This window comes from Schistocerca americana, chromosome 5 (assembly GCF_021461395.2).
Source record: "Schistocerca americana isolate TAMUIC-IGC-003095 chromosome 5, iqSchAmer2.1, whole genome shotgun sequence".
NCBI classification, from domain to species: domain Eukaryota; kingdom Metazoa; phylum Arthropoda; class Insecta; order Orthoptera; family Acrididae; genus Schistocerca; species Schistocerca americana.
Genome location: NC_060123.1, coordinates 43,483,437 through 43,495,488, shown reverse-complemented (window position 1 = coordinate 43,495,488; position 12,052 = coordinate 43,483,437).

Sequence of the window (12,052 nt, the reverse complement as noted above, 5' to 3'; positions counted from 1 at the left end):
CATGGACGATAAATAGTTTGGACAAGAAGAGAATAGAAGCTTTCGAAATGTGGTGCTACAGAAGAATGCAGAAGATTAGATGGGTAGATAACATAACTAATGAAGTATTGAATAGGATTAGAGAGAAGAGAAGTTTGTGGCACAACTTGACTAGAAGAAGGGATCGGTTGGTAGAACATGTTCTGAGGCATCAAGGGGTCACCAATTTAGTATTGGAGGGCGGCGTGGAGGGTACAGATCGTAGAGGGAGACTAAGAGATGAATACACTAAGCAGAAGGATGTAGGTTGCAGTAGGTACTGGGAGATGAAGAAGCTTGCACAGGATCGAGTAGCATGGAGAGCTGCATCAAACCAGTCTCAGGACTGAAGACCACAACAACAACAACATAATTACGACCAATCATACCTCTTTTCCTCAGCTTTTTTCGTGAATTAAATAAGTAAATGAGGCTTAGTTTGGGTGGGGATGTCTGTTAGTGAATGACCACATATTAACGGCACCAATCCGTGTTTATCTTTACGACCAATCATACATTTTTTCTTCAGTTTTTTCATGCATTGGTTAACTAAATGTGGCTTACTTTGTGTGGAGTGTCTGTTGGTGAATGACCGCATATTAACGGCACCAGTCTGTGTAACACGATAAATTTACTTTCAAAATACAACCTGCATCTAAAATTTCACTTTCTGCAAAAGGAAGCCCGATAGCTTTTAGGCGTAAGTCACCTCCTAAAATTTTACTCGCCAACAGACAGTCCCGGTAGAGAACCCTAGCTCAAAATTATCAATCATTACCTATAATGGTGGTAATTGCATTCCAATTTCAATATTTAAAAATATTTTTACATAATTTTTCAAGTATGTAATTTTCTTGATTTAATTTTAGGTTGAATTACTAAAACCAAAATAATAAAATATTAAATAATAAGAATAATACAATTTAAAAACCCCATTAACAACTGATCTCTGGCATGGGGACACTCACTGTCATGGATCTATCCTCATTCTCCACAGCCCTTGCTCATACTAATCCAGCAGGAAGTAGAAGATGGCATGCAGTCCAGTGACCATGATCTGTATTAATCTACCAGAAAGAGCAGTGCTTGAAATAAAATGGCGTAAATTGGTGCTCAGCAAGGCTAACTGGGGAATGTACGTTTTGTTTGAGTGTAGAAACAGCGTCCAGCATTGGGTTGATCATTTCACCAGAAAGATCCACCACGCTGCTGAAGTATCGATATAGAAGTTTTTGGAACAACTGTGGAGACCACTTGTTCCGTGGTGGACCAAGGACTGTCGCTCTGCAATAATGGACAGGCACACAACCCAGCATTGATTAAAATGTTGATGATATGGTGCGAACCTTGCAGCCTGTCGGGTGGCGAAACAAAATGACATATTATAATTAAAGGGAGTAAGTTGATATCGTGACACCAGTTGGTGAAAACCGGCAGTCCCCATAATCCAACCCATGTATGGAAATCTATTAGGAGGATGTTGGGGAGATGTGGGTGCTGCCCTGTTAAGGTTGTAATGAACAACTTGAGTCTTCTGACGAGCAGGAGAGTCATGATGCAGACAGTGGCTTAGAATGTCGCTTAAATCACCAAAACTGCAACCAAAACGAACTTTTTGTCACTGCCTTGTGCTTGCTGAGAGAGACATTCCGGACTTGTAATGAAGTTTATAACTCCCCTCTCTCCATGTGCATTTCGATTCAACGTTCACTCATCAAGTGACATGGCACCATGTCCGATAAAATCCATTGGAGCTTGTTGCCCCTAACTAAATATGGCAGACTGGACACTTCCTGAAATCTGGAAGGACTGGAAGTACCCAAGTCTTGCCCTTAACTTGGAGTGGGTAGTTTATAGTTACTTCGTCTGAATGCTAGAATCCATTCAACCCCTTCATCGCTATTAGTGTAGGTTCAGGAGTTATCGCAATACCATTAATAACCAGGGACTGTTAAGGCGACTATACACAGACTATCCTACAGAAACAGCACTTAATTGCTTCTTGATCTTGAGATGGTATGTTGTTTGGAGGCATAATATCCTCCGACAGGTATATACACAGGGCTTTCAGGGACGGCTTTCTGTTTTTGTATAGTCCTTCCTCTTCCATCGTTATTTTATTACCAAGTTAGTAATGTTTTATACGGTCATTTTATACAAGAAATCGGTGTCCCCCAAGGTCCGACTTTGTTTTTAATAGATGTAGGTAGCATAACAACACGGTAAGCAGACCTATGCAAAGGTCTTTCTTTGTGGGGGACTTTTCAGTTTTTTACTCATCTTCCAGTTTTGCGACTGGTACACGCCAGATGCAGACGACGATTAAGAGACTTGACGAATGACCAATAACGACAGGTTTTAAGATTTCGTCGAAAATGTTTGTCTGGGTTGTTTTTAAGCATTGTAGTCGTCCTTTTAATCTTCAAGAACTTCAGATGAGGGTCGTTGTTTTAAATTTCAAACAGTCATTGAGATATTTTAATCTCTGCTTCAATCAGAAACATATGTGGCTGTCACAAATGTAGGACTACAAAATTCGGCAACTCACAGACCTTAACATTTTAAAATTGTTAACACCAGCTACAGGGAGCAGAATAGGGAACACACTGAGCATATCCGCTTCAGTTTTATAGAGAATTTGTTTGGCCACGGCTAGATGATGGATGACAGGTGTACGGATCTGGTAGACCATTATACATTAAGGTACTGAATTTAGACACCCATGCTGGCATTATTCTGGCAACGGGGGTTTTTAGAACGATCCCCGTTGCTAGTCTCTGTGTCGTAGCTGGAGAATGATCACCTCACATCTGGTGGAAAATAGCCATGGTGATGTAACGCCGGAAATACATATCCTCCTATTTCCATCTATTGTACTATAGAGTTCTTTCCTTATTTTGTTACCTGAAGATATGACGTTTCTGTGTCTTTGTATACTGTAATTGTTTTACTATGTATATATATATATATATATATATATATATATATATGAATTTATGTCGATGTATAATTGATTCGTTTTGTAAATACTATCTGTATTTTTACGCTGGGTCTTGCCTAGGGAAAACTATGCTATCGAACGATTACATCGATAAGTTGTGTGGAGAACCAAAGTGTTTAGGATCTTTGGTAGTATTAACTCTGTCGTGTGGAGCGCGGGCAGAGCAAAGTCTGGCTGGAGTAGGGCGGTGGAGCAGGTGTGTTGAATGACGCTCCCGCGAGTTGCCGCGCTTTCGGGGTTTGGCAGCATGTAATTGCGCTCGACTTGCTATGATAGTTTCAGACACGGTGTCGCGGACGGGAAGCCTTAGCTGGCGCACATCAAGAGCCCGTTTCGCAGGTGACCGTGTCGAGAAGAAGGCGCGCCAACATCCAGCTTCTGCAACAGCGACGGCCGACAATGAGTGACTGTCGCCACCCCCTCAATCGACGACTTCAAACCTTCAATCAACCAGCAAGTAAGACTGGAAGCACGTAAAGTTTTAGAACTGTATGGCAGACCTCAGCTTTTAAAATGGTTGCATTTGCCTCTTAAAATTACGGCAACGTAGCATGAACCTTTGTTGCTCATTGTCCCAATTGCATTAACAAACAGGGTCCCTTCCTTTTCCGGAATGAACCCGAGTGTCGTTGAAATTCAAACGCCAGCATTAAAGTAATATCATTCGATTTTACTTCTTTAATTTCAAAGTTCAGTTAAAGTATTCATAGCTGGCTACAATATTTAGATTACACAAGCACAAATGAAGAGTCCGAGTTTTTTACCATATGTCAGCTTACCTGTGACTGCAGCTCAGCTTGGTACGTACTAAATTTTACTATTGTTAATTGCCCAGAATCATTTAATTCAAGTTCAAAGTTAAATCTTTTATTTCTAAATTGCGTAGATTCAAGTAGCTCAAGAAATGATTGTTGAGGTAGCCCAAGACTAAACTAATTTTATTGAATTTCGTAGTGCTTCAGAAGCAAAGTTCACTACTAATTTCAGTCAGTAAATTAACTTCAATTTTCGGTTTTAATTAATTCTTTTGCTAAATGAAGTCAGAGTGTAGCGAAATTTGTTACTTCTGACAAACGTTCAGTTTTCACACAACATGTGTCAACCTTCATTTGCCACGCTTTTAGTGCTAAATATATGTCCATTAATATCTCAGTGTCAGTTAATACAGTAGTAGTCCATGGGACTGGCGACCGTAATTTTCCCCAAATCTCAAATATCTAATTAACGCCAATTAATTGTTAACGTAACGACCACACATTTACTTTCTTTATTAACTTTACCCCTCTTCAAAATTTATTTCCACCAATTTCATTTGCATTTTTCCTTTCATTTAGATGTAACCCTTTCCTCCCTCTTTACCGACATTAACTTCGGTGACGATTGCTTTTCCCAAATTTCCTTTAGGTACACGCAGTTTAATTTTTCACTGTCATTGAGCTCGATAAGTGAGGGGGAGGTTACAGTGAGATAGGGGTAAAATACTATTCCGTATCATACCATACTCTTGCTCGATCAACGATGCCATGTGGAGTCCTAGGAAAATCTCTCAAAAATCGATGTGCTTTATATTCATGTTCTAGGCAAGAAAGCAGTGAATCGCCAACTTAGCATCTTCTGAGGCCCACAGCTGTTTCAGATCTGACTATTTTTTTAAAAAAACGAAAGCAATCCAAATGTAATTTTCATATACACGGTCCGCTTACGTTAATGTGACCACCACTTATGTTCGACGTCTACGTGAAATGATCACTCAGAGACGGCAGGTGGCAGCAATAGTATATAAAGGTTGTTAGGGAAAGCACAGCAGTCGTCGTAATGCGTCAACAGAATGATTTACGTAATGTCCAAAAGTTAATTAGTTCCATTGATCAGCTTCATGGAAACCGTTATGGTGCTGAACATGTCAAGTGCATAAAAAATCCACACATGGATCAAGGTTTGTTTCTTTGTTTGCTTGTATTTTAAGCTGAAAACATTTTTACCTAACCCATTCTCTTAAATAGCACGAAATGCACATATTTGACTTATACATTTACTTATTCCTATTCACGAACTCATCTTTGGTATAGAAAGACTGGTCAAGGAGATATGATTTCAATTTAATTTTGAAATTATTACTGCTGTTTGTCAGACATTATACTTCACCTGGTAATTTATCGAAAAGTTTTACAGCAGCATATTTACCCCCTTCTGTGCTAAAGATAGATTAAGTAGAGAACAGAGTAAGCCTTTCTTTCTTGTGATATTATAATCATAAATGACACTGTTGTTTTTAAACTGGTCCATATTTTGAGAACAAGTTTCATTACTGTGTAAAAGTACTACGAGGCTGTTGCAAGGTTCCCTAACCACTTCCTTTCGAACAGTGAATCCTTCTATCCTAAGTGTTGATCAACCCCAAAACATTATTCCGTATGACAATAGGGGGTGAAAGAATGCAATTGTTATATCCTCAAATTTATCAATTATCCTGATTGCAAAAGCTGCCGAACCTAGTCGCTTTAAGAAACCTAATACATGAATTTTAAAATTAAGATTCTCATCTCTATGTACAACCAAAAACTATTCTCTACCCTGGCTACTGAATTCTGTTGATGTGTTATATTTATTGAAGTAACTGTACTCCCGGCAGTAGAAAATAGGATGTACTATGTTTTTTCAACGTCCAGAGCAAGACCATTTGCAGGAAACCAATCTAAAACTTTTCCAGATACATTATTTGTCTCCAGAATGAGATTTTCACTCTGCAATGGAATGTGCACTGATATGAAAATTCCTGGCAGATTACAAATGTGTGCCGGACCGAGACTCGAACTCGGGACCTTTGCCTTACGCGGGCAAGTGCTCTACCAACTGAGCTACCCAATCACGACTCAAGCCCCGTCCTCACAGCTTTACTTCTGCCAGTACCTCGTCTCCTACCTTGCTTGGGTAGCTCAGTTGGTAGAGCACTAGCCCGCGAAAGGCAGAGGTCTCGAGTTCGAGCCTCGGTCCGACACATAGTTTTAATCTACCAGGAAGTTTCTCATTATTTGTCTGCTCATTGGCTTTCGGGTCAAGGGTTGAAGCGTTTCCGAAGCTAAGGGGCTACGTACAGTGTCTGCGTGTTGGCTTCTACAACAGGCGCCTGGGTCATGACCCATTCTCACTGATGTATGTTGCCAACGAAGGATGGAATTGGCACGTCAGTAGCGCAAATGGACGTTCACTGAGTGGCATCAGGTGGCCTTTTCAGATGAATCAAGTTTTAATTTCCGCTGGGCAGATGGCCATTGGTGTGTACGGCGTGGAATGTCTGAGCGAGGTGACCAGGCTGGAGGAGAAAGCATTGTGGTGTGAGGAATGTATTTGTGGCATTCCTGTCCGATCTCGCCATTCTTTATGGCCCAATGGATCAACAGAAGTAGGCGTCTATCCTTGGGGATCATGTCTACCCCTAATTGCAGTTTGTTCTTCTTCAGCACGATGGCAACCACCAGCAGGCCACTGTAACATATCACACACCTCGCAATGTACATGAGTGGTTTGATAGTACCAGGGTGGGTTTTTCGGTAGACACGAGGTCATCAGACACCTCGGATTTACACCCAGTCTAGAATATGTGAGACCATCTCGATCGGGTCATTCGCGCCATGGATTCTCAACCGAGAAACCTAGCACAGCTATCCATGGGACTGGAGTCCATATGATTCCACATTCCCGCCGATACAATCCAGAACCCCTCTGACGCTCTTCCTCCATGTCTCGCAGCGATCAACGCTGCAGAAGCTGAATCGGCCGTGCAGCGGCTAACGTTGGTGCTATTTGTAGGTTTCTGCCCTCTGTTGGAGGCCAGATGATATCGTGTACTTGGCGTGGTTGCGGATGTTTGTCCTCTTCTCGTGTTGACTGGCGCCACTCGGTTTCGCAAGCGTTGCCTGTCCGATAGTGGCAGCAGCGGCGGTTATCGGTATGTAGTAACATTTGCCCTATCTTTGGGGCGGCATCGTTGTTTTTCTGGGTGGTGTGAGTGGGACAGTCCGGTTGGGGACACAGAAGGGGCCAGGTCCGCGCTGTGCCAGAACACGCCGAGATCGCTGGCGGCTCGCATAGACTGCCGGATGGAAGGGCTGTGATCACGAGGGTGTACGACCTCGTCGTAAAACTGATACAGCAAGCTTTAAGATGAGTGCATTTCAGTCCAGGTAGAGAAAACTCCACCATTGTGACTTGGATCTCCAGTGACTTGGATTCGTGATGCTGCTCGTAGTGTCGTCGAGGCGAAGAACAGCGAGTAGAGTGCTTGGGGAATGCGGATCTGATTACTTTTACTGCGACTTATTATTACTATTTACTGCCGTCAACTTGTTACAATTTGTTAAGTTCAATCAGCGGTACTTTTTCTTGCCTGGTGGCTGCTAACGCCCCAGTTACCTGCCCTGTGGGTTAGTGTATGTAACGGCAGTGTACGTTTCCTCACCTTGCCGCTACTGTCCGGTGAGGTGTATAGCTTTGACAGCTTTCTTGATTGTAGGCCGGTTGGTGATTCTTCGACTCTGGTGGTGGTGATTCCTTTCTCGTTCCGGGCGCTCTATGCACAGTATTCTGGTAATGTAGTGCAGACCGCCGGTTCCGGCTTTGGCGTATTGTTCCATCGTTGCATTTGGTTTATCGGATATCAGGTAGCTACAGCATGATTATCATTAGTCATTCGTTAGACTGCCACTAGTCTTAGTTACCATCTTGTGAAGTGAATGTAGCTCTTGGCTCTCTATCTCAACGCTCGCGAAGGTGTTTGTTGCCGGGCCTTCTCAGAGGTCTTTTCCTGGAGCACCGTCTGTGGCCCCTAGGTTCTTGTAAGACACGTGTGTTCTAAAAAGAGCTCTGATGGCCAGTAGTTCAGTGTAACGCTCCTTCAGAACATGCCTTCTGCGGGTATCATCTGCGTCAGTACCTTTTAAGGAACTTAAGTGCTGGTTCTTGTGTTTTATTATTGTATTATTTATTAGAATACCTTGTAATGCCTACATTACAGGTTATATACGTCTAGTTAATGGTTCTGATCACCTTCTGGAATAAATCTGGCAGTGTAGTCTTCAGTAGATGTTAAAGGTTGTGTTACAAAGTTACCACCATCTTATTTAACCCATTTGGTGACCAGTTCTTTGTTTTTCAATTAACCTTTGCTATTGTAATTGCCGTTTCACAGCAGATTTCTAATTTTTTTATATTATTGCCGTTCCTGGCGTGTAAGGTCTTCAGTCGTGATTGTGGTTATTCGCCTTAAAATTATAATTTGGTATTAGTATTTTAGCAGTAAGCCTTAAAACCTTATTTACTGCCATTCCTGGGGTCTGATGCCTTCTGCTATGTTTTTGGGGACTTGCCTTTAATATTTCAATACCGTGATTTGTAAGTTGCCGCGAGTTTTAAGCAATTCTTAACTTATTGCCATTCCTGTCGTGTAAGGCCTTCTGCCCAGATTACAGTGGCTTGCTTTTAAAACATCGTCTGGTGCATCTGCAATTAATGGTGATTTGCTAAACTGTAGCTCACTGGAAACACTATTATTTACACAGTTGATTATTCCTTCATTAATAGCGTGTGGAATTATTATTTATTGTTGAGTCTGGAATTACTGGCTTAAAATAAATAGTGTGTAACTGTAAAAGCCAACCAATAGTAACTGATTACAGCCCCGTCTACAATCGTAACCGAATCCTGCCTTCCCTTGACTACCAGGTTTCTGTGAATATTCAATCTTTTGATATGTGGTCAAACTGAAGTGACTGGACAGTCGTTATCTATAATAAAATCTTAGATGAGCACGAAAATATTGACACTGAATATGCAGATACCTTGGCTGATCAATGGTTCGCCCTTATTGTGTCTTTAGAATCCGTTTAATAGATTTGCTTAGAATCTACCAAGCTGAGCTGCGTGCGTATCTAAAGGCAATGGAGTGAATGAGACGAGACCAAGAGACCGTGTTTCCCATCTGCTCGGATTCCTTTAGCGCTCCTTTAGGTCACTCAACAAATGCAACTGGAGAAGAAATTTGCAGATTACACAAGATACTCTCCTTATGCTGCAACAACGTGGAAAATTTGCTTTATTCTGCCGGATACCAGGGCACGTGGGAATAACGTGAAATGACCAAACTGATATAGCAACAAAGAACGCCACAATTGAACAACTTGCCGTTTCCCTATGGGCGTGAAGACGCTGTTGAGCAGGAAAAGCGTGCGTCGATGGGAATGGCAGTGGCTAGGGTTGACAGACAAGAAAGCTGCAGGTGGTGAAAACTTTTGTATAGCCATAGCGTTCCTCCCCGGGTCACAAGAGAGGGATGAGGTCTGATTTATTCGCCTCTGTGTAGGACATAGCCGCCTCACGCACGGTTTATTGCTCCGGCACGACGACCCACCTGTTAGTGGCGTCTGTAGCGTGCACATTTTGCTACGTCATATTTTAAGGAATTCTTACCTAAAGGCAGCAATAGAGTTAAGTGATGAACTGCCCTCCGTTTTAGCGAAAGATGAGACGGATGCATTATGTGTTTTTGTGAGTTGTCTGGAGTACATCCTAAACTCTTAGTGTGGAGTTTTAGTGTTCTAGAGAGTGTCTGGCACATCCTTTATTAGTCCAATGTTTAACCAGCCTCGATAGCTGCTGTACTGTTTTGCAGTTTCTATTCTATCTTTCCGGCTTTAATAGTTTTAGAATTGGCGTTTGCAATCACTTTTGCTCGTCCTTGTATTTGTGCGTGTATGTTGAAAGGCGGCTACACTGTGCCACTGCGCCAGAGAGTGCGCCAAAGAGTACTATTAAGCCGCCTCCACAGTGCGTGTTAAGAGTTCGTAGCAGTCAGTGCTTGGGGAGAACTCGTTGAGGTCAGTGCTTGTTGAGAGTTCGTGGAGGTCAGTGCTAGTAGAGAGATCGTAGAGGACAGTATGTGTTAAGAGTTCGTACCGAGATGTGCTAGTGGGCACTGCTTGTCGTGAAGTCGGAGTAAGATGTAATAGTGGAGAGTGTTGTTCCATGTTTTATGCAGTTATTTGATGGGAGAGATAGCAGATGTTATTGTAATGAGTGCATTTCGTCAATATATATGAAGGTAAAAATTACAATGTTCTTTTATTAATTGTTTGTCTGAAATAATGCGTCACTACAGGTTCAGTCAACAAAGCATCTGGCTTATGTTCTTGTATTAGAGTGAATTCTGGTTTTCTTGCGTAATTATAGTTTTCTAAATTTCTTTTGTCACGTCAGCATAGTTGGTATTTAAAAATTCTTGTCTTGTTGGAAAAGAACCGTGCCAGATGTGGACGTTGAGTCACACTCCCACATACAGAACAGTGACTTTTGTGCTTATTGGTTTCGTAGATTTTGCAGTTGCTGGGGACTTAATTAATTGTGTTTACGAAAATTTTCTTACATTGTTTGTTGCAGTCAGATAGCGTAATAATACTAGTCAGGGCCAACCGATTACGAGACGTACGTAATCGGACTTACAGCTAACATAAAATCATTTTCAATCATATATATTTAATTAAGCCCCCATGCACGTGGCGACCGCTGCTTCGGATCGTCCCTTGGATTCTTCTGATTGTGAAAATTGTAGACTGTAGTATTGTTGTAGTAATTTGTAGTTCAGTAATTGTAGTCTGTATTGAATGTGTAGATTTGGTAATTAGCATTCTTCTAATGGTATTTTTCAAAATTTAAATTTTTTTTTTGCCTTGTATACGCGTTTGACAATTTTGTGCAATTATTTCAATTGTTCGATTGATCGTGTTTGAAGGAAACATCTCGTGTGAATAGTATTGTTGGAGATAAAGAGTCACGGTGTGTAATTTTCGTACAGTGACGAATCTTTCGTATATGTTGTAAGTGATTACGCGATCTATGAAAAAGGCAAAAATGATGGATAGTGAGAATGACGAAATTGTTGACATGGCGAACTCGCCAACAGAGGAAAACAGTATGGTGGATAATGAAGTGGAAAACAATGTAATAAGTCGGGAAGACAGTCCGGAACCATTTCAAAATTTTTCTCAATCGGAAAATTCACAGAATCTGAGATTAACGACAGAAGATTCTGAAATAGTATCGAACACAGATAGCCTTACAGCTGTGACGAAGGAAGTTAGTTTTGCGGGAGATGTTAGGCGCGAAAAGAATTCTGAACAATTTAATATGGAGCAGTTGATGAGTGCAATATTAAATCTGGGATCACAAATGGGAACAATGGGAACAAAGTTAGACTCACTGGGATCACAAATGGGAACAATGGAAACACGGATGGGAACAATGGAAACTCGGTTAGGATCTGAATTTAAAACAGAGATGGGAACTTTGGAAACACGGATAGATTCACGAATAGGGACATGTTTCAAAAATATGAAAGATGAATTAAAGAAAGAAATCAGGGAAGAAGTACAACCGATTCTGAATTCTCACAATAATAGATTAATTGCAGTAGAAATCAGACAAAGGGAACAGGATAGAGAACAGGAAGAAAGAGATCGCGTGATGGTACAGAATTTTTCAGAGTTAAATTTGCAACGTGCAAAGGATAAGGAAGAAATATTTGAAAGAATCGAGGAATCCGTACCAAATGACAGAATAAATAATCTAACACGACAATATGAACAGTTAACTACCAAATGTGTCAATACTGAAACCCGAGTCGCGACACTTACGGAAGATGTAAACAAACAGAAAGAAAAAATAGGTGACTTATCGGAAAGAGTTGAGGAAATTTCAGATAAATTGACAAATCTTAGTTTACATGGGGACAGAGATTCAGATGATACAGCTCCATTGCCATTTGCAGAAACCGAAGAATACCAGAACATAAATAAGCATGTTGAAAATCAGGGAAAATTTAATGAACGCGTGAAAAGGGAATTTGAGGCATTACGAAAGCAAGTCAAGCAGATCGAAGGCGAAATTGTAGGAAAAGATAGCAGAAGAAATTTAGAATCACAGGTAGCAGAGGGGTTTGAAGAAAATAATTTGTTTCATTTACGGGATGCAACAAGAGAGCGC